Source organism: Anabrus simplex, chromosome 3 (genome assembly GCF_040414725.1).
Source record: "Anabrus simplex isolate iqAnaSimp1 chromosome 3, ASM4041472v1, whole genome shotgun sequence".
In the NCBI taxonomy this organism is placed as follows: Eukaryota; Metazoa; Arthropoda; class Insecta; order Orthoptera; family Tettigoniidae; genus Anabrus; species Anabrus simplex.
Genome location: NC_090267.1, coordinates 82988470 through 83013079, shown reverse-complemented (window position 1 = coordinate 83013079; position 24610 = coordinate 82988470). Strand labels below are relative to the sequence as shown.

Below are 24610 nucleotides of genomic sequence, written 5' to 3'. Positions count from 1 at the left end.
CCTGACATCCTCTTCATCAAGGGGGACCTGCCCTCTCCAGGTGCTGATGGCCCACATGTAAATGCCTCTACAACACTGAAACACCAATCAACATTTTCTTCTCCTAATCAAGGACGTTGGACAAAAGTTGCAGCAGATGGCATTGATGAGGATTTAGTTTACGGGGCATTAACATCAAAGTCATTAGCACCTATTCTCAGGAGATGTACAAGTACTGAGGGTACTGAGTGTAAAGGTGAAATAAACCTTATGCTATTGGAATTGGAAAGTAATAGGTGGAATATTAAAAAAAAAAAAAAAAAAAAGGAGCAACATCACACAAGTGGATGTTATACCAAACTCAACTGAGCTCTGAAAATTTCTACACTGGGCGAGTTGGCCGTGCGGTCAGGGGTACACGGCTGTGAGCTTGCATCCGGGAGATAGTGGGCTCGAATCCCAATGTCGGCAGCCCTGAAGATGGTTTTCCGTGGTTTCCCATTTTCACACCAGGCAAATTAAGGCCACGGCCGCTTCCTTCCAACTCCTAGGCCTTTCCTATCCCATCGTTGCCATAAGACCTATCTGTGTCAGTGCGATGTAAAGTAACTAGCAAAAAAATAAAAAATAAATAAATAAATAAATAAATAAATAAATAAATAAAAAATTTCTACAAATGACTCAACCTCCCTCTGTTTCTGTGACGTGAGTATGGGAACTAATATTTATTTGGCATAATGGAATTACATGAAAACATCTACGAGTAATTATTTATTTATCTGGCATGTCTACTTGTGAATCGAGACATTATCTATCGTTTTGTTTGGAACTGTTGCCTAGTTGTGGAATTTACCATGCTCATTTAATTGAAAACTATGCCTCCTATTGTTACGTATTTGCTGGATTTATCTGATTCGCTCGATTTTAATTGAGGGCCGTGCGGCCATGCGCAGTGAGCGCTTGGAATGCTGGGAGCTGTGGACTTCTGCTTTCTCTGTGTGAGAGCGAGGCAGTCGTTCTGTTGCGTTGGATCTTTCAACATGGCTGCGTTCAGTGGTGCTCTTAAAGAGACATCTTTGTGTAATGGGAGAGCCTTAGTAATGGAGCCTGACTCGGGTGGATAACTCCGAGGACGTTAGGGCTATGCCCTTTACTTTTTAAATGCTTCTCAGTGTGCTCCAACCTTAAGTTTTTCATAGGAGTAAGAAGGAAACTTTGTGTGTGTATTAACCGTTAAACAACATGGCAAGTATTAGTATTGGATAACTCTACCCAAGTAAGTACTGGAAAGTCTATATTATGCAAGTGATCTCGTACAGCCAAGGACCACATCCTTCAAAACTAAAACTGTAAACGTCTGCAAGCAAAATTCATTGTATCGGTTATGCAGTAAATTCGTAAAAGTATGTAACTATATTATGCGGGAATTTGGAATCGCTAGTTATGCGTCTATGAGGTTGTATATTGTGTGAGTTGTTTAATCTTACTGTGTTGTGGTTTGTACCTTGTCTGCCTACCCATTCTTTGAGGGGTTTATATTTATTATTATTATTATTATTATTATTATTGAGCCTCCGTGGCTCAGACGGCAGCGCGTTGGCTTCTCACCGCTGGATACCATGGTTCAAATCCCGGTGACTCCTTGTGAGATTTGTGCTGGACAAAGCGGAGGCGGGACAGGTTTTTCTCCGGGTACTCCGGTTTTCCCTGTCATCTTTCATTCCAGCAACACTCTCCTTTATCATTTCATAGCATTTATCACTCATTAATAAATCACCTTGGGAGTGGCGACCCCATTGTAATAACAGCCTATATATGTTTCATTCATTACATTCCTGACCTGGTCAATGACTGGAAAACAGGTTGCATGATGTAGATGTTGATTCCCATAGGGAACCTAAATATTTGTCCTGAATGAGTAAATTTATAATACCAATATAATGGTCCGTTATTGGACATTATAAATTTTCCAGCTAACTCATTCTTGGTTGCCTGCGTTTTGCCCTCGTGTGCTAAGTTAGGCTCGTCAGTTGGGACTTAGCACACCACCCAAGACGCAAGGCTAGTGCATACCGTGGAGGCCACTGCATAGGCTATTTGAAGCCACCAGCAGTGCCAATGCACTATGAGAGCTATGTCTCATTTCCAAAAATAGATGCCTGCCTGGCCATACTATGGCACTGCTGGTGGCTTCAAATAGCCTATGCAGTGGCCTCCACGGTATGCACTAGCCTTGCATCTTGGGTGGTGTGCTAAGTCCCAACTGACGAGCCTAACTTAGCACACGAGGACAAAACGTAGGCAACCAAGAATGAGTTAGCTGGAAAATTTATAATGTCCAATAACGGACCATTATATTGGTATTATAAACAGGTTGTAGGTTTTCATTTTCATTATTATTATTATTATTATTATTATTATTATTATTATGTTTATGTTATTTAATTTCGGTGTTGATTTTCCTCCCTAATTTTTCTTCGTCGTTTGTATTTTCCTTCTAACCATTGCTGTTGCCTTTGCTGGTTAATTATTTAGATGTGATCATTATTTGCATTGTTCAGTCTTTAATTAATGACACCTCATGTACGTATCCTAGTGTAATCCAAAGCCACCTTCTTTCTGAATTATCTAAGCTGTAGGCTAACTGCTTAACAAAGAAAATGTAATTTCTAACCTCTTGCATAAATAATAATAATTTTTATTAATTTTAATAACGTCACATCTGTGAAAAATTGAAATTTACTGGTCGATATTTAACTTTATTTATGCCATTCTCTTTACGTTTTCTTGTCACATTCTCCCCATTGTTTGTGGTTCATTGCCTTTGTTATTATTACGTAACGGTCATCCCTTTCTTATCTTATCTGATGGACACGTTATTAATTTTGGTGGCTTCGATGATTATATGGAGATGATGGCTTGGCGTCGGTAAATGGTCACTACTGGGATGTGCTTCTGAGGTCTGTTATTATGTGGGAATGTATATAGTATTTTTCCATTGATATTTTTTTATTTAGTTGGGATAGTTTTCCACCTTTGTTTTATTATAATTTAATCTGGTTTGGTTTATTTATGTAATATTAATTCGCGGTTTGGAGCCACCGATTTCTTGTTCGTGTGTTCTTGTGTGTGCCTTTGCGTGTGACTTATTATTCGTTGGTAGTGTAGCAAATTTCAATTTTAAACAGTGTTTATAGTCGCGGGCCCGCATACTGATTATCCTCGGACTATTTTTTAAAAAATGAATTACCTAGTGTTTATCGTTCCCAAATTTCTGGTTGCAACCAATTTTTCCCTTTTTAAAAAAAAATTTTAATCTTTCTGTACGTTACGGTAGGCCTAACATAATTGACAATTTTATTTAATGGTATTAGTTAGGAGTTTTCCAACTTCAATTTTTGAGGAAGCCTATGTTAATGTCAGCTTCATTTCATCTTAATTTAAATTTCATTATAAAATACTGTTTCTCCCTTTAGTTTTAATTGCATTTTGGTTTTAAAAAGAATATATATATTTAACTGTTCTTATATTATACTGACTCAAATTTTATTTATTAAGTAAATATTCCTCTTTTTTTTTTAAATTTAATCTTGTCTGTTATTTAGTAGTTATTAATATTGACCTGGCAACCTGTCAACATTAATGTAAGACCCTGGCCTTTCTCCTTCATGTTTTTGCCATCCACGCCTCGTATTTTGTGCTACTGCCCTTACGGTAAGTATTGCGTTTGGTTTTCATTTTGATGTTTGTGCATTTGCATTGTTTTCTACTTGTTTTGTGTACTTCGTGGTGAGGTTACAATTTCAGGAACTCTTCACTGGATCTTACTCAGCACGGGTATTTCGCAATTTCTGAGTTCTACAGGGCGTTTCTATATTCCCATTACAGACTTCAAAGGCTTGCAGTGGAGACCAAGACGGTTAAGTTTAGCATAGGAATTTGTTCCCGGAAACGTACTGTCTTCCCGCCACCCATAAAAAACCACCAAATCTCCCACATTTTCAGCGCCACTGACTAGAGTACGTACATCACTGAACGATCATGTGATGTCCCATACCCCTACAGGTTTGTTGACATTCCATACCATTTAGTTGAGTTTGTGATCTGCATGGAGACGTGTTGTACCTGCTGTTGTATTTCTGATTTTTGTTCATACTACAGTACAGCAGTAATTCTTTACTACATACACAGCAGTAAGCTGTACGTACAGTAGTTCATCTGCACCAAAGATTTGAGCGATAGTGGACAGGTCGTAATGGTCCGATTGCTTGGCCTGCACGTTCACCCGACTTGACACTGCTAGACTACTACCTGTGGGGTCATATGAAAACTTGATTTACAAGACCCCTGTGGAATATGAAGATCTACTGGTGCGGGTTGTGGCTGCGGTGGATGTTGGAGGACCAGGTATTGATGATCGTGTGAACAAGAACACGATATGTAGGTACCGCCCGTGTCTGTGTCGACGTCGGTGGTTGTCATATCGAGCCCCGCATGTAGTAGCAGCAGAAGTCGGACAGCACGCTGAAAATGCGGGAGCTGTAAAAGTGTGCTGTGGTAGTTTTCTGCGGGTAGCGGGGAAGATGGTACGTTTCCGGACACAAGTTCCTATGATAAACTTTACTGTCTTGGTCCCCACTGCAAGCCCTCAAAGTCTGTAATGGGAATTTAGAAACACCCTGTATAGACAAAGAACATCTATCAGTGGATTTCAATTTGATTGTTCTAAATCATTTCATAGTGCCGAACTCCCTGGACTGTAAAGTGATAACCAAGCTGTCGTAACTTATTCCTGAAATTGGCATGAGTGAATCATTAGTTTCCTTAACTTTCCTATTTGTTCTAAATGACAATTTATTCTTTTATCAGAAATTGCTTGTACATGTGATGTGTTTTCTAGAATCTTCCTAATGTCAGATGTCTAACCTGATGTCAGAATCAACTTTATACAAAATATATATTTCAGAGGAAAAAAAAAAAAAAAAGAACACATAGAACTAAAAAAAAGTTTTACAAATTAATAAAAAGTGTTAAATGTTAATACTTAATAAAATAACACAACAAAAAAAAAAGACACTGGTACATTACTTAATAAAATGATAATAAAAATATAAAGCACATAGATTTCAAACAAAGAGATACTAAATTCTTCTACCGGTTTTTTTCCCTATTACTTGGGTTCAGCACTCTGTATGGATGTATTTCAGTTTTACGACCGATTGCCTTTCCTGATGTAAAAGACGTATTCACTATTACATGTTTCTGTGGTGGTCATGTGGTGTGCTGTGTTGTGTGCGTATGAAGATGAGTTTATTAAAACAAACACAAACACCTAACCTCCAAATTACAGGAATTAACCAGACACAGTTAAAATTCCTGGGCTGGCCTAGAATCAGACCCAGGACCCTCTGAATTGAAAGCCACTATACAGACCATCCATCCAAGAAACCAGGCCAAAGAGTTACCAAATTATCAGTGCCCAATTCATGGGCATTAGCTGTGGGCTTCACCAGATCCTCCACTGTGCAGCTCAAAAATATTGCTGAATAGAGTAGAAACATCACTTGACAAGCAACTGGGTTAGTATCAAGCTGGATTTTGAAAAGGCAGATCTTCTTCAGAACAAATATATAACTTAAAATCCATAATTTGCCATAGGATATTAAATTCAAAGGGCACTGTTGTGACTTTTATAGATTTTAAAAAGGCCTTTGATTCGATTGATAGATAAAACAATTTGTGAATTTGGAGTGAAAACTAAATTGGCAAACCTAATATGTGAAACACTTACTGACACAATTTCAGAGGTGAAATTTACGGGTGAGATATAAAAACCTATTAAGATAAATACAGGGTTACGGCAAGGTGACTGTTCGTCACCCCTTCTATTCAACTGGGTTCTAGAGAAAATTGTAAGAATTTAGAACGTAAAGATTAAAGGACATAACATTTTGCCGGTAACTTTGGGGAGAAAAAACAAAGGCACTGAAATAAACTGGCTAGCATTTGCAGACGATTTTGTTACATTGTCAGAAAACCTAACAAGTGCAACAACACGAATCAATCTCTTGGCAGAAACAGCCAACAAGACAGGTTTGAGAATCTCCGTAGAAAAAACAAAATTTATTACAAACATCAAGAATGCTCCAAAATATTTGGCAACAGATATTGGCCCAACAGAAAGAGTAATGAAATTCAAATATCTGGGAGAAATAATTCAAGAAAATGGTTTAGACAATCACAGTAGAAGAAAGGGTACACAAGTTGGAAAGAGCATATGGTACCACAAAGAATTTTTATAAAAACTGTATCTAAAAATCTTAAAATAAGGCACTACACTACAGTGGTGAAACTGGAATGCTTATATGCCAGTGAATGCCTGGTACTAAACTATAAATTATATAAACTTGAGGTACTAGAAAGTAGAATCATGAGAAAATTCTTAGGCCCTATGAAAACAACATAAGTATGGAAATTAAGATCTAACGATGAAATATACAGGAACATAGAAAACATAACAGAATCCAGATTACAATTTTTTGGACATATTTACAGAATGGATGATTCCAGATTAACAAAAAGGATTTTCAAGTACCTTTGGGACAAAAAGGCAGCAATTAGCTGGATTCAAGATGTAAAGAAAGAAAGAAATAATATAAGAGAAGAAGAAACTATGGACAGAGAGATTTTTAGAAAGAGGGTAGTAAGTACAGAAGGATTGCAAGGAAGATTGAACAACAAACCTGGTGCAAAGTGGCCCGAGGACAGAAAGAAACAGCATAGTGAAGGGATGAAAGAATATTGGAAGAAATGGAAGAGAAAACAACAAAGTATGAAGAACTGAATTGAAATTGGAACATGGTCCTTAGCAGGCCTCATCGGAAAGAATAATAACAACAACAACAACAATAATAGTAATAGCAGCAGAGCCCGCCTGGTGGCCATGATCGTTAAGGCGTTGAAGTCTAAACGGTCTGACAGCATGGTTAGCCAGTTCGAGTCCCAATGATCAAAAACATTTTAACCAACAGAATGTTGGCTGACAGGGCAGAGGAGATGGTGGTATACAATTTCTTATCACTAGCCTGGATTAAATTCCAAACTCTCTGCAGTGCTCATGGTGTGAGGGCATATGAGGCTGTTGGTGGGGATTCATCCATCGGATGGGGACGCTAAGCCTTAAGCAGACCCCTTGTTGTCGGCAGCGGGTTTCACCCTCTCCTTTCCTACTATCATACATCACATCATTTATTTCATCTCATTAACTCCTCTGATGAGGGTGACGTCAGGAAGGACATCCAGTAATAAAAACCTGCCATGACAGATTCATCTCACCTCGTATCTGACTACGTAGAGAAACAGGACAAGGGTTGGACAAACAACAACAAAAAACACAACAATAATAATTAGGCTCAGATGTTTAAGACCTAAAAATAGCCCAAATAAGCAAGCAAATATGACCTCAAAGGTGACGAAATATGACGTAAAATTGATAAAATATGACCCAAAAATGATTAATCAAAATAGGGCCATTTTAAAATAAATTATAAATCGAAACGCCAATTCCTTTGATACATATTTGTTAACTAAATTCTTTATTTTTACTTTAATATTAGTTTTCTGAATATACATGTGCAGCAATTATTCACAGTCTATTATCCTTGATTCACTTATGAAACTTTTGTGAATACATGCCTATAGAGTACTAAGTTCGCTAAGATTATCAGATCACACAACATTTTAAAAGTCAGAACATGTTTGCACCTTGCATTGGTGGTATGAAATATGAGAAAGCTAGAAATCAATTTTTTTTAAAAAATATTTTGGAACGTTTAAGTCCAGATTTCATTAATATTATTCAAATGTGTTAAAGTTTAAACTGAGCACCAAGAAACAAATTAAGTAGATGTCTTTCAATACATTATGGTACGGCGTCAGAGCCTATAGTGCAAACTCACACACCTTTTCCATTCTTCTCCGCAGGTGGAATTGAAGTGTATCACAAGATTCATCTTCAAAGCATCAGGCGGGAAAGACCTCCGATTATCACTTAACACATTCTTGTAAGAAGAGAAGCTCCTTTCTACGTCACAAGACGTTATTGGTGCATATTTAAATAATGCTAAATCACTGCTGTTTAGTATGCACTCATCTTGAAGTGTATTGGTACCTTTTCCTCTAAGAACATCACTTATCTTGCACACACGGTGAAAATCATCATTTCGATTAAGCACATTTTGAAATTTCTGTTTTATACAGTCACCAACTATTCCATGTGATTGTTGTACTGAAAGTTCAACACTTCTCACAATGTCAATATTTGCATGAATTTCTAAGCCAGCAGATTCTAAACGAGTAATTGCACTTGATATAATTCCAAAGTTCGACTTAATATATGCCAGACTTACTGACAAACTGTTGGAAAACAATTTGTGCACAATCTTGATAGAAGAGGCATCATCTTTGAGGAAGCTGTTAACAATGCTTTTGATAGTGGCATGTAGCTGGTATTCAGTGATTTTGTCAGCTGGTTGGCATCCATACAGCGCAATTGGCCATACAACTGTCCTGTAATATCTTTGACACCCAAGCGAGTTGGCCATGTGGTGTTAGGGTTAAATAGCTGTGAGCTTGCATTCGGGAGATGATGGGTTTAAATCTCACCGTTGGCAGCCCTGAAGATGGTTTTCCATGACTTCCCATTTTCACACCAAGCCTTAATGAAGGCGACAACCACTTCCTTCATGATCCTAGACCTTACCATCCCTGCATTGCTGAAAACCTTCAGTGTGTTAAACCACAAGAAGAAAAAAATTCTTTGACTCAAGATGAAAGTGGCATTGTACTGTGATATTTAGATCCACTTTGGTGACGTAAACCATTTCAGAAAGATAGATACAGTTGAGACTGGTTTATACATAACTCAGTACTGTGTAATTCTGCTTTACACTTACATTTCTATAGGTTAAGACAAAATATAACTTAAAAATATGTTAATTAAACCTCATTTGTACGTAACCCATTTATACATAATTCGGTGTTATACATATTCATTTTTGTAAAATGCAATTTATTTGTATGTGACAAAGTTAAATAATGTTACTGATGAATGCATTTCCTCTGGTCAAAACACAGGCTCATTAGAAGTATGACACATTAAAGTCGGCTTTGTTGACGGTGGGATTTTAAGCTTCAGGTCGGAGGGATGCGGTGCGGTAGTGTAACAAAGGTCGATTTGCACATAACAGAGCTCAAATAATGCTGTAGACATATGAATTTCATGATGTTACTGAAATACAGGTGACTTAGAAATACTGCGGCCATTTCAGTCGGCATTGTTGTCAGTGGGACTTCAGCTGCAGATATCAGAGGGGTGCGGTGGTATAGTGAAGGTCATGGGAAGTAACCGTGCAGCATAAAGCTAAAGTAGAAAGATTACAAAACATATATTTGGGACATATTTCTGTTTTAAATGTAAGCAGGCTATTTAAACAAGACACATTAAAATGATGCTGACAGCTGACACATTTCCCGTATTGAGTAATAAGAACTACGGTTCTATCAGCAAAAATGTTGCTGTCATTCAGCCACGGAGAACAGAAAGAGGAAAAGTTACATACTGGATGAGAAAGTAAAATTTATACAAGAAGTGGACAGTAATCAACATAAAACTAGAATTGGAATAGGTGGAGATTTAGGAATTGCTAATACCACACTTTGCAAGACATTATTAAAAGACTGTATTTTAGACCTTTTTTTTTTTTTTAAATAGGGTGCAAGAAAGGGATACCAGCAATGTCATGATGGACAGTTTAGAGTGCGTATGAATGAAGGAGAAAGAATTTTGGATTGTGCTGTAACACATGACCTCATCATCGCAAACACGTACTTTAAGAAGAGACCATCACACCTCATTACATATAGCAATGATGGATGAAACACTTAGGTCAACTATTGGTTACATAGTCGGCGTGAGCTTAAGATAGTGTCCGATGCCAAAGTCATCCCATCAGACAGCATTGCGTCTCAGCACAGACTAATTTTTTTGCTTTACATCACACCGACACAGATAGGTCTTATGGCGACGATGGGGTAGGAAAGGCCTAGGAATGGGAAGGAAGTGGCCGTGGCCTTAATTAAGGTACAGCCCCAGCATTTGCCTGGTGTGAAAATGGAAAACCACGGAAAACCATCTTCAAGGCTGCCGACAGTGTGATTCGAACCCACTATCTTTCGGATGCAAGCTCACAGCTGCGCGTTCCTAACCACATGGCCAACTCGCCCGGTTTTGCATCTTCGCCTTAACCTTACATTTAAAGTTAAAAACTTCATTATTGTTCCGTATTGAATAGAGAAATAAGATGTACAATATAATAGGTTAGGATCCACCTTTCAATACTCCGTAATAAGATGGTAAGAAGTAGTTACAACCTGTTTAATGGGACCGGTTTCAACACATTTTAAGTGTCATCATCAGCCAATTTTCGAAGATCTTAAAACAACTAGCACATTGAATACAGGCAAAAAATTAACAATGTATCATAACGTAGCAATTCAGTAAATGTTCAAAACACAATAATCACAGTCAAGAGAGTAAACAGAACATCACTATCTTGCGCCGAAAACAAATATAGCTGAAGTTCATAAGCAGGTCAAATATTCGCTTATGTAAAGTCGTTGCTAGGCAGGTCTTGTAGGCATTTGTTTTTCCGGCCGAAGAGCAAAAGGTGACGTGAATGAAGTCTTAGGAAAACAGTATAGGATTTAATTTCGTCAAATTTCAAAGTGGATATATAGGTTTTATAAAATAATTTAAAACGTTAAAAAAGAATAAAGCCAAATAAAAATATATTTTAAAAAAAATAGGGAGAAATAATGAAAGAAATACGAGGTTCAACTCGAAACAACTTGCCGTAGTAATTGATAAAGAAATGATAAATAGAGAAAGGGGGGACGTTAATTAGAGGGTGGTGATGGTGGTGGTGGTGGTGGTGGTGGTGGTTATTGTTATTAGAGGAAATATAATTGGGCAAAAATCCTTAATATAATATGAATTCGAAGAAAAAAGAAAAAAGAACCGACACTTCGAAAAATGAAGATATCGGTTAAAGGAAGACAAGGGCCACGAAGGGCGTGAAAATGAAAGACTCCCTAGCCCTCGCAAACCTAATAGCATCGGGGTCGGAAAAGAACAAGAATTGACCAAGGGAGGTCGGACAGGATAGATGAAAGTGAGGAGCCTGGCACAAGTAAGTGGAAGCAATGCCAGGACTCAGCTAAGGGCCCCGTGGTCGCCAATCCACGCTCTGAAGTTCAGAGCCCCTGGGGGATGGAGGATGGGAAGGAAAGAAAAAATGAAAAAATGGAAGGGATCCGATACTTCGAAAAATGAAGATATCAGCCAAAGGAAGACAAGGGCCACGAAGGGCGTGAAAATGAAAGACTCCCTAGCCCTAGGGCTAGGGAGTCTTTCATTTTCACGCCCTTCGTGGCCCTTGTCTTCCTTTGGCTGATATCTTCATTTTTCGAAGTATCGGATCCCTTCCATTTTTTCATTTTTTCTTTCCTTCCCATCCTCCATCCCCCAGGGGCTCTGAACTTCAGAGCGTGGATTGGCGACCACGGGGCCCTTAGCTGAGTCCTGGCATTGCTTCCACTTACTTGTGCCAGGCTCCTCACTTTCATCTATCCTGTCCGACCTCCCTTGGTCAATTCTTGTTCTTTTCCGACCCCGATGCTATTAGGTTTGCGAGGGCTAGGGAGTCTTTCATTTTCACGCCCTTCGTGGCCCTTGTCTTCCTTTAACCGATATCTTCATTTTTCGAAGTGTCGGTTCTTTTTTCTTTTTTCTTCGAATTCATATTATATTAAGGATTTTTGCCCAATTATATTTCCTCTAATAACAATAACCACCACCACCACCACCACCACCACCATCACCACCCTCTAATTAACGTCCCCCCTTTCTCTATTTATCATTTCTTTATCAATTACTACGGCAAGTTGTTTCGAGTTGAACCTCGTATTTCTTTCATTATTTCTCCCTATTTTTTTTAAAATATATTTTTATTTGGCTTTATTCTTTTTTAACGTTTTAAATTATTTTATAAAACCTATATATCCACTTTGAAATTTGACGAAATTAAATCCTATACTGTTTTCCTAAGACTTCATTCACGTCACCTTTTGCTCTTCGGCCGGAAAAACAAATGCCTACAAGACCTGCCTAGCAACGACTTTACATAAGCGAATATTTGACCTGCTTATGAACTTCAGCTATATTTGTTTTCGGCGCAAGATAGTGATGTTCTGTTTACTCTCTTGACTGTGATTATTGTGTTTTGAACATTTACTGAATTGCTACGTTATGATACATTGTTAATTTTTTGCCTGTATTCAATGTGCTAGTTGTTTTAAGATCTTCGAAAATTGGCTGATGATGACACTTAAAATGTGTTGAAACCGGTCCCATTAAACAGGTTGTAACTACTTCTTACCATCTTATTACGGAGTATTGAAAGGTGGATCCTAACCTATTATATTGTACATCTTAACCTTACATGGAAACCACGACAGAAAACAACAGGACCATGTCATATCAAATGGTGGAAACTACCTAACCACAAGGAAGATCTAGCAGCTACCCTGTATATTCATATACAGGTCAGCCAGCTAGTTATGGTTTCGGAAGACCTCGCCGAACATGTACATGGTACCGCATCAAATATCCTGGGAGCAACAAAACCACGTAAACCATACATAGGTAAACATGGTGGTGGAATGAGGAGGTGCAGGCTGCAATAAAAGAGAATAACTGTCTGAGGACATGCTCAGCTCGCCTGGTGCAAGTCTTTCTATTTGACACCCATAAGCGAACTGCACATCTGAGAAATCTATGCAGACTGAATGGTAGGTAGGAAATACTTAAGTAAAGGAGGTTATTTGCTGCATGTTGAGATTGTGTGTGTTCTTCCAAGATGACTTTACACCTTAAAGTATATTTACTTTCATGCTACAAATTACTAACCCGGGAGAGCCTGCATGATGTTCGATTACACAAAAGGGCGTATATGGAACTTTTTTTCCGCGTGGGTATGAGCTTGCAATGTTGAGTTTAAGCCATGACTTATTTATTCGGCTATAAGTAAAATAATACTTTTTTTTGTGCATAGGTGTAATATTTAGCCACATCTGTGCATGCATTACGGTAATTTTTAATTTCGTGTGGCTATTTCTAGCCGAGTGCAGCCCTTGTAAGGCAGACCCTCCGATGAGGGTGGGCGGCATCTGCCATTTGTAGGTAACTGCGTGTTATTGTGGTGGAGGATAGTGTTATGTGTGGTGTGTGAGTTACAGGGATATTGGGGACAGCACAAACTCCCAGCCCCCGGGCCACTGGAATTAACCAATTAAGGTTAAAATCCCTGACCCGGCTGGGAATCGAACCCGGGACTCTCTGAACCGAAGGCCAGTACGCTGACCATTCAGCCAACGAGTCGGACATGCATTACGGTACAGTATGCAGATTGTTTGTACATGATCTAGGCAAAGAAAATGTTACCATATTCGCTGTTATGAACACCTCATATTCAATCATTATAGGCTACACTACATAAACTTGGTCGAATATATATATCAAGTCAGTTTCCTAAATCAGACAACTTTTCGATCTTAGTTCTGTCGGGCATATTCAAAATTTATTGCTTGTAACTACATTTTGTACCTTTCTAGGAACCCTGTATTTCAAAAGAACTTGATTCCAGTTCCTCTGCATTCCATAAATATGGCTTACTGCATGGTTTAGTAGTCTTCTTCTAAGTCCAGTTCATTATTGTTGTCTCATGTGGTGCATTCTAGAGTGCTCCGGGCATACAAACCGTGAGCACTGAATGCATTTCTTCTTAGACTTACGGGTCCTTTCCTGATCACTGAAAGCACACTGACTTGATTCTTCCCTTCCTCGGTGCTGCGTTCGTACCTCTGGCTCCAAACCAAGAATAATTCTCAAGCGCATCTTTATGTCCCTGGGAATGTACTGTAAGTGGAATGCTGAATTATGTACTCCCTGCACAAATATATTGATATGGTCTTCAAAAACGCACGACGGCTAGAAGCACCGTGGTCAGCTTGATATATCACGAAACTGTTTATTTCTGCAATGTTCAGGAGTATGTGGAATATGGTCATTGACCAGAGGTTAGTGATTCTTGACACTGAATACTCATTTTTCATGCGATCTATCACGTCGACTCCACCTTTTGTAAGGTTGTAGAAGGTCAGCATTTCCACCTTATTTGTATCACCAGAGCTCTCCTCAACTGAATCGTCATCATGCATAGACGATACCAACAACATGATTTTATTTCTGTTTGGCTGGTACGATAGTAAGGTGCAGTCCTTGCTGAAACCAAATATGCTCAAATTTGTTGGTCTTGAGGAAGCCTGTAGAAATAGCGGAGGGATTTCTCTTTTGCTCTTCTTTAGTGTTCCAACAACTGTGAGTTTGTGCTCACTGACAAGTTTAGTAACAAGTGGTATCGACATGTGCCAATTGTCCATGGCGACATTTCGTCCAGTTTGAGATATCGATAAGCTTCTGAACAATACTGGTAGGGATATTGTCCACCTTATATGGTCCTTCATGTTGCTTTCCAGCATATACCTCCATATTTACTGTATAATATGTTCTTACACCCGCTAAAGAGAACACTTTAATTCTGTATCTGGACGGTTTGTTGGTAAGAACTGCCTGAAACTGCATCTTCCTATGAATGCTTCGAACATCTCATCTATGGTTGTATATTCACTTGGACTGTAGTTTATTTTACACTGAGTGACAAAGCCTTCAAATAATTCCCTGATGTAAGGGAGCTTGTCGATCATGATTCTGTCAGACCTCATATCTATGATGGCGAATCAAAAAGTAAGTTCCACTGGCTCGCCGCGAGAGCATGCTTGCTGTGTGTCATGACCGTGGCCAATGCGAAGCAAGCTACAGTAACTGCCAACATGTCCAATAGGAAGGTTGGTGCGGTATCCCGGCGTGTTGTGTGTGCAGAGCGGGCAGGCTCGATGGCGTGTCAACTGGATTTTCATTCCAAATTGGAGGTGCGTGCAACAATCAGATTTCTATGGGCTAAACGGCTCAACTGCATAGACATTCATTGTGAAATCACTTCTGTATATGGTGAGCGTGCAATTTCTCACCCAGGTATTGTAAAGTGGTGTAAGGAATTTGACGCCGGACGCACGAATCTCACGGACGGATATCGTGAGGGCAGGCCCACAACATCGAGTATCGTTGCAAACGTCGACTGTGTGGATGGGATAATTAAAGAGAATCGGCGCATAACACTGCAGAAAATTGCCAGCATGCTGAACATTTTGTATGGCAGTGTGTTCTCCATTGTTCACCAGCACCTTAGATTTTGCAGACTCTTTCAAAGATGGGTCCCACGTCTGCTCACCGATGTTCACAAGGGACAACATTTACAATCATCACCGGCACTTTTATAACGGTATTCTGTGGATTCTGTGGAGGGCAACGAGTTTCTGCAGCGAATCTTAATAGGGGATGAATCGTGGGTCCACCACTTCACCCTCGAAACAAAGAGATGGAATGGGTGCACACCACATCACCACTACGAAAAAAGGAAAAGGTCCAACCTTCAACAGGAAAGATAATGGCAACAGTGTTCTTGACATGGAGGGTGTGGTGCACATGGAATTTATGACTAAAGGTGCGACAATCAACTCGACTTTGTCAAACACTGAACTCTTTGCGTAAGGCAATTTAAGAAAAGCGGCAGGGAAAATTGAGTGCCAGTGTGACTTTGTTGCACAATAACACAACGCCTCACACGGCCCGCGAAACGTCTGAACTGCTGCACGGATTCAAGTGAGAGGTATGGCAACATCCTTCATACAGTTCAGACTTAGCGCCATGTGATTATCATATGTTCAGTAAGCTGAAAAAGGATCTCGGTGGACGATTCCGAAATGGTGGGGTGGTGAAAGCAGCTGTATCCAGGTGTTTACATAGCGCTGGACGTGATTACGCATCCAGAATTGAAAAAATGGTTGACCGTTCCGAGAAATGTTTACAGTCTCTTGAGGATTATGTGGAAAAGTGAACTTACATTGTATGCTGTCATAGCCATGTTGCCTATGTGTAGGTGGTTTCATACATGGCCATAACATGAAACTTACTTTTTGATTCGCCCTTGTATATTGTCAAACCTCAGAGCTCATGACAACAGCTTAAATCTTTTTCCTGGATATTGTAGTTTGAAACACCTCAATTCCAGTTCCATCTATGTTCCATAAAACAGGAAGGTTGAGGTGCTTTGCCTTATAAACTCTAGTCAGATACAAGTCGTGGCTTTAATTTCTGCAAGATTAGTCTCTCTAGCATCACGGTGCCTTTGAAATGTATCATGTTTCTTCTCAAGCCATATATTGGTGTACATTACTATGTCGTCCAATACATTATCTGGATAAAATAACTCCCATGCCTGTAATGGGGTATGAATATTCCTAGCCTCCCCTTTAGAGTCCGGTAAAGGAATTACAATATTTCGTCAAAGAACGACCACGTTTTTTAACACAATGAATATTCCAAACAGTTTCGCCATCGCTGCCAGTGTACTGTGGGGTAGCTTAAGTGTTATGGGGTGGAATATTCTCTTCATATTCCGAGTCTACTGATACTTCACTACCCGTCTCACGAGCACTTTCTTCAACTGTTACACATTCTTCTTCCGAATCTACAGTCAGTTCAGTATCTTCATGAAGTTCATCTTCACTTCCATCAAAATGAAGCCAATGAGCCAAAATCCGCACCTGTAAAAGCGAGTCATTCCAATCTAATTCTTAACACACTTATAAGGAGTTTATTAATCCTTTCCTCCTCAGTGATATCTACTATGCTAGTAAACAAAAAAACACAACAAATAAATTATATCATACACTGAATCTAACACAGTCGCACTCACACGGAAACACACAAATGTATTGTGTCAGCAAGAGACGTGCGCGAAGAATACTTCTACATCGAAGACAATACCCAACAGTAACAATTGCCACAGCAACAGAGTTAGAGATAGAAACTAACTAACCATGACAAATGGTTTCTAAAATCCCTGAGAACAATAAGACAATGAGATTGAAATAATAAATAAGGTAGTTCAACCTATTCAATACAAATAAATATGAAATGTAGTATTACATTCCTATTTAATTAAAAGCGGAAGCGATACCGGTTTCGACCCTAATCTGGGTCATCATCAGCCGAATAAAATGCAAAAAACAATGCATAGGTAAATAAGAAATTAAAGAGTGAGTCTTTCACAAAAACAGTTGAAGAGGCAAAATATGTTAATGGGGATTGGCACCGTGAAATTTTAAATCGTAAAATCTAGAAGAAGTAGAAAGTCAGACACTTATAAGAAGTAAGGCGCGATCTTCTGAATAGTAGCACAACACACGCAAATTTTAGCACTGTCTCATAATGTTTACAAGAAGAGGTGAAAAGTTAAATGAGCTAGCGAATGAGGTGCGATGTCACAATATAATTAATGAATATGAAGTCCCAAAATTTGTTCAGAAGTCGAAGACGAGTCACTTGATTGAAGCAAATTGCTAGCTCCTGAAGATCAGCGCAACACACTCAATGTCCGGCACTGTGCTTTCAAATGCCGACTGAACTCATCTGCAACTGCTTCGGTTGTGAAAATGTGTGTATATAAATAATACAATTTAACATAATTTAAGTACGTAAACAGAATCTTGTAGATTCTTTAGAAAAGTTGACGTAAAAAAAATTGTGAAGGAAAAAAAAAACGGTAAAATGCGCAATACCGGAAACAAATGAAAAGCGTATATGCACAGTACGCTACTTCTTGAAGATAAGAATTCAGGTCGTAATTGAGGTAGTCCAAGGCAGCGCAAGGTATGAGTTTAAATTTGAATGTAAAAACCCAAAAATGCAGGTGGCACTATAGTATATACAGTTCAATTCGAAAAAAGTAGGGTTTTTTTAGAGGAAAGGTGAAAGGAAAAGATAGAATAAGTTAATAAAGGAAGAGGATTAGTAGATAAGAGAAGATAAAAGGGTTGGAAAGTGAAAGAAGATGGGAAAGGATAAGATAGGGAATTAAAGGAGGAGTATTTTAGGGTTGCTTATTGGAGGTAGAAAACTTGGGTAGGAACTTTGTAAGGCATGGAAAATTTAATCTGGGTTTTGAAACTTAGAATTTTTAAGAAGAAGCATTAGGAAGTCAAATAGGATATTGGGTTTTTCAGAAATATCATTTAAATTGAAATTAGGGTTGAAGTATTGGTCAAGGTGAATAAAACAATTTTCCGTAGTGTTTACGAGGAGGCCTTTGTTAATGATTTTAAGTATTTTTATGTCTTTTTCAATATTGGTGAAATTATGCTTGGAGTCTTGTATGTGTTGTCCTATAGCAGAGAATCTGTTGTATTTAATGGCATTAACAAAGGCCCCCTCCTAAACACTACTGAAAATTGTTTTATTCACCTTGACCAATACTTCAACCCTGATTTCAATTTAAATGATATTTCTGAAAAACCCAATATCCTATTTGACTTCCTAATTCTTCTTCTTAAAAATTCTTAAGTTTCAAAACCCAGATTCAATTTTCCATGCCTTACAAAGTTCCTACCCACATTTTCTACCTCCAATAACCCACCCTAAAATACTCCTCCTTTAATTCCCTATCTTATCCTTTCCCATCTTCTTTCACTTTCCAACCCTTTTATCTTCTCTTATCTACTAATCCTCTTCCTTTATTAACTTATTCTATCTTTTCTTTTCACCTTTCCTCTAAAAAAAAAAAAAAAAGAAACTACTTTTTTCGAATTGAACTGTATATACTATAGTGCCACCTGCATTTTGGGGTTTTTACATTCAAATTTAAACTCATACCTTGCGCTGCCTTGGACTACCTCAATTACGACCTGAATTCTTATCTTCACGAAGTAGCGCACTGTGCATATACGCTTTTCATTTGTTTCCGGTATTGCGCCTTTTACCGGTTTTTTTTTTCTTCTTCACAATTTTTTTTACGTCAACTTTTCTAAAGAATCTACAAGATCCTGTTTACGTACTTAAATTATGTTAAATTGTATTATTTATATACACACATTTTCACAACCGAAGCAGTTGCAGATGAGTTCAGTCGGCATTTGAAAGCACAGTGCCGGACATTGAGTGTGTTGCGCTGATCTTCAGGAGCTAGCAATTCGCTTCAATCAAGCGACTCGTCTTCGACTTCTAAACAAATTTTGGGACTTCATATCCATTAATTATATTGTGACATCGCGCCTCATTCGCTGGCTCATTTAACTTTTCACCTCTTCTTGTAAACATTATGAGACAGTGCTGAAATTTGCGTGTGTTGTGCTACTATTCAGAGGATCGTGCCTTACTTCTTATAAGTGTCTGACTTTCTACTTCTTCTAGATCTTACGATTTAAAATTTCACGGTGCCAATCCCCATTAACATATTTTGCCTCTTCAACTGTTTTTGTGAAAGACTCACTCTTTAATTTCTTATTTACCTATGCATTTTTTTTTTGCATTTTATTTGGCTGATGATGACCCAGATTAGGGTCAAAACCGGTACCGCTTCCGCTTTTAATTAAATAGGAATGGAATACTACATTTCATATTTATTTGTATTGAATAGGTTGAACTACCTTATTTATTATTTCAATTTCATTGTGATACATTTCAATACAGAACATTATGAAATTTTTATCTTTAAACAAAAAGACAAGCGCAAGCGCAGTCACAGTCTCACAGAAACAAAATACAAAAAGTGTGGAGATTTTCTCCATGGCGTGCTCTCTCCTGGGTTAATTGCCACAGCTGCTCTGGCCTCTTATCCTCTTATAATTATGAAGGACTAATTTGTTCCAATTACCCTAACCCAAGTTGTACGGTATGGTGTACGGTCATTCTTCCAAATTTCCTTTACCAAACTGACTATACCAAGCTGGATTACAACAGTTACAGTTTTCAATCCCTTGTTATATTTGCAACAGTTTTCAAAGAAAAGAGTGATTTTTCTTTCAGTAGTGTTAATTTAGTTTGCTGAAAAGAGAATACTGAAAACTTGACAACTGCAGCTCTGCAGAAACCTGGTGAATAACTGAGTACCAATTAAATACATGGTAGTGTCTTCAGATATTTTGCAAATGAGATATTCATGAAAAACATTATTACAGCACTTAATAGCAATATTTTTATACTTTTATAGAAGTAGGATAGGTATTTCAAGGTTTACAGACAGCAAAGTAATAGATTTCTCCTTACACTAAATACATTTTGTTACATTTCTATCAGAGCTACTATATGCTATCTGTTGCACAGAATGCCTTGTAATTGCTGGTGCTGTTAAAATCTAAGAAAACACAAAACTACTTTGCAATGCTTTTGTATCTATGATCTTTTATTCTAGAGCTTATCTTGAAGAGATTGTATACTGCATTATTTCATACGATCTAACTTCTTAAGGCCTATGCCTGCATAGCATAACACAGATGAATACTCATAAAGGGCGAGTGAAAATGTATGCACACAAGCCAACTTTCAGAAGTCAAAAAAATCAAGGGATATTTTTTGTGGCATACCCCGACATGTTACGAAGCACCACTGATGACGTAACTTTGAAGAATATCTAACACTTCATACTGCTCAATTTTTCTTATTACTTAATTTATAAATACTGAGATATTGTATGTATTTTATAAATACTAAAATACTGCAGCTTCTTCATAAATTTCTGACACCGAATGTAGTTAAAAGGGCTTAAGTGAAACAAAGCACTGACTCACATTAGCACTCGTAGTGGTAGAAAAAGACAAACTGCTAATTTAATCGACCGGATAACAATGATTAAGAAAAGGATTGTAATTTTTAGGAATAAATAAAGAATATATTCTCATAATTTATTATATTTTATTTACCTGAACTGTGGAGTTTTTCTACATTTTGGTTTGAATTGACTTTTTGTCCTTGTAAATTTGCTAACAAATAGTCTCGCAGTCGGCATTACTATGTGGAAATGTTAAAATAAAAAGCATTACGTTAGAGATTCTGTCATATTTAAGAACACCACCAGCTGAGTGCATCTGTCTTATCAGAGCCCACTGAACATCATCTCCAGCTGCTTAAAGAACAAGGAAAAACCTGGGATAAAAAACAGGAATACTAAATCTGCTCTCAAAATCGGGAGATAAGTGTCTGCGATCACGAGGGAGGAAGGACCAAAAGTAAGGAGTCTCCTGCTTAAATTGGGGGAGTTGGCACGTCTGTGTATGTATGCACTAGTCAGCAGTGAACAATTTCGTTCTTCGGATAAATGATCTCTACTGACAGCTATATATACAGGATAATTGAAAATATGCCGATTAACACAAAAGTGTTTGCCTTTTTTGACTGTTGAAGGAGCTAGTGATCTTCCTAAAACTGACAAAGACAAGATACCGAGAGGGTTGGTCGAGCAGTTAGGGGCGCACAGCTGTGAGCTTGCATTCGGGAGATAGTGGGTTCAAACCCCATTGTCGGCAGCCCTAAAAATGGTTTTCCATGGTTTCCCATTTTCATACCAGGTAAACGCTGAGGCTGTACCTTAATTAAGGTCTTGGCCACTTCCTTCCCACTCCTAGCCCTCTCCTGTCCCATCATCGTCATAAGACTTGTCGGTGTGACGAAAAGAAAAAAATAAACACTAAAGACAAAGTAATAAACTTCATTGTTAGGTTCCGTACTGAGTTGAGATGTTGGGTCAAAAATGCGATTTTGTGAAAACAGTGTTATTATTTAGTTCGATAGGTTGACAATATATTTCCAATGTTTTGTGATGATATTCAGCCTACAAGTGTGTCAAAAGTAATATTTTGTTTTGACGTGCATAAGGCCACGCCCCCTTCGTGGTAGCATCATGACATAAACTGAAATATTTTGTCCATTTGGACGGGCAAAAATTGAGACAATTCTTACTGCACGATCAAGAAGGCTGTGACAACTTCTGCTGTATTGCCGCGTCTGCATAGCCCACTTCCGCTGTAAACAGAGTTGCAAATTGTTGTTGTTGCCAGATTATAAACCAATTTCTGAAGTGAGCGGAGTAAGTGAGTTAGTGAAGATGGGAAACCACTCGGAGGCTTACACAGGCTCACAGATAAAGACATACACAGTCTGCAGGTTTACTATGGAAAGGCCATAAGAGACAATGTTGGAGATGTCAAAGCCATGCATAAAAGCAGTGTGGGCAATATTTTTTCACAAGCTCTCTACTGATGAACATGCAATACATACTCTTTGCAGCATAACCTGGTGCAAATATAAACAAGCACAGGCAGAAGGAAGATCATATAAACATAAACACAATCTTCCTGAAGCTGTAATGAATGCCATCAAGCCCATATTCCGGATTCTAGCACACCCAGATCTGTTAAAAAATGCACCCATGGCAAAACTCAAAACGCGAATGAGAGTTACAACCAGTTAATATGGGAAAGGTGTCCAAAAACAACATTTGCTGCTTCTGATGTTAAAATTGCTGCATATGATGCATGTTTGGTGTTCAATGGTGGAAATAACGGAAGAATCAAGGTCCTTGAAACGCTTGGTTTTGATGCTGGTGCTTACATGCGGACAATTCTGGGAAAGATAGACGACCAACGCATTGCTGTTTCAGAACTATCAGGGGAAATGCTCATCAAAGAGTCCAGGCAAATGAAACGGGTGAAAAAGAGAGGTTTAGAAGAGTCACAAGAAGAAGAGGAATATGGTTATGGCCAGCATTAGTTGCTTATTTCTGGTAAATAACATTTCAAATTTTCTTTCTTCATTTCCCGTAAATTACATATTGCAACATATACGGAACATTTTCTGCTAAACTAATAGGGCTATTCTACTGAAATTTGGTACAGTTATTTCAAATAACTAGGTCTACAATACCCTCGGACAGTTTTTTCCTAAATAAATTTGGAAAGAAATTATGCATTTCTTCTTCTTCTTCTTCTTAATTCTCAATCCTAAGATTGGTTGGCAGCAATTCGTCTTCTCCACTCTTCTCTGTAATCCGCTAATCTCTTCATTTCCACATATGAGCCTGTTCCTACGTCATCTCTGATCTGTCTTGCATATTGCAGTCTAGGTCTTCCTCTTCCTCTTTTACCTTGAATCTTTCCTTCTATGACATTAACTATGAATCCATTGTGCCTATAGAGATGGCCAATTAACTGGTCTCTTCTTTTTCTTATTGTTGCTAAAAAGGTTCTTTTTTCACTTATTCGTCGAAGAACTTCTTCATTGGTGAGTTTTTCTGTCCATGAGATCTTTTCCATCCTCCTCCAGCACCACATCTCAAATGCTTCCGAACGTTTCTTATCACGTGCACTAATAGTCCACGTTTCTGAACCATACAAGGCCACACTCCAGACATAGCACTTAATAAAACTCTTCTTGGTCTCCACATTTAAATTCCTTGATGTAAGTAGTATCCTTTTCTTGTAAAAAGCAATTTTTGCTTGGGAAATTCTGCTCTTTATGTCGACTGAACTTTTTCCATCTGGAGTGATTTTACTTCCTAAGTAGGTAAAGGCATTTACTTGCCTTAATGGTATATCACTAATTCTGATGTCGACTGCAATATGCTGGCGGTTGCATACCATAATTTCGGTCTTTTTTGTATTAATTTTCATGTTACACTTATCTCTCAATATTGTATTCATTCGTATTAATGCACTTTGTAGTTTCTCTTCGTTCTCCTCTATGACAGCTATGTCATCAGCAAATCGTATCATTTTGATTTCTACTCCATTTATCTTTATCCCTTCCATTTCCTCTTTGCATTCTTTATTTCCTTTCTCAATATACAGGTTGAACAGCACTGGTGACAAATTACATCCCTGTCGTACTCCTTTCTTTCATTTATATATACCTATAAAAGAGGTCAATATTTTTTTCTAGAACTGAAAATATAATTTATAAAAAACAAACATTCTGACTAATTCTGTTCAAGAGAGTTTTTCAACTGCTTTCTTACAGTCTATATATACAACTCCAAGTTCATAGCAAAGACAGTTTTTGAGTAAATGTTCCTTACATCATGACAAAATTTTCAAATTTTGAATTTTCAGAATTTGAAAAATATTAAATATTATCTTTTCATATTGGTGGAAAACATTCCTCTGACACCTATTTATGTGTATACAAAGTTTGGTAAAGCTAACTCTAAAATGCCCTGAGTTATAATTAAAATGCTGTTATACTATAATATCGCATACGTCCCCCCTTAAAGCAAATACAAGATTTTAATATTCCACCTTCTCAATACTAAAAAATCATTTGATGTTTTTATAAAAACATTACAATGATATTAATAGGTACTAGTTTCGGTCCATTGTGGACCATCATCAGCCTAGCCAAATTACAACAGTAAAAGACATAGTGATAAAATAAAGTAAAATAATGTGGAGAAATGAGAGAGGACCTAGAAGGATGGGATGGTGGTGGAATGACAGACAAAAGTGAAAAACCGTATTTACGAATTATGATAAAAGTAACAGAAGTGTTTACATTGACAAGTAAAAT

The 24610-nt window shown here is 38.0% G+C and overlaps 1 protein-coding gene across 1 annotated transcript in view; it reads right to left on the bottom strand.

Moving 5' to 3' along the window:
* sra (RRM_RCAN_like domain containing protein Sra) overlaps window positions 1-24610 on the bottom strand; it is a 147538-nt gene that overhangs the window by 6410 nt on the left and 116518 nt on the right. The gene's annotated exons all lie outside the window — the stretch shown is intronic.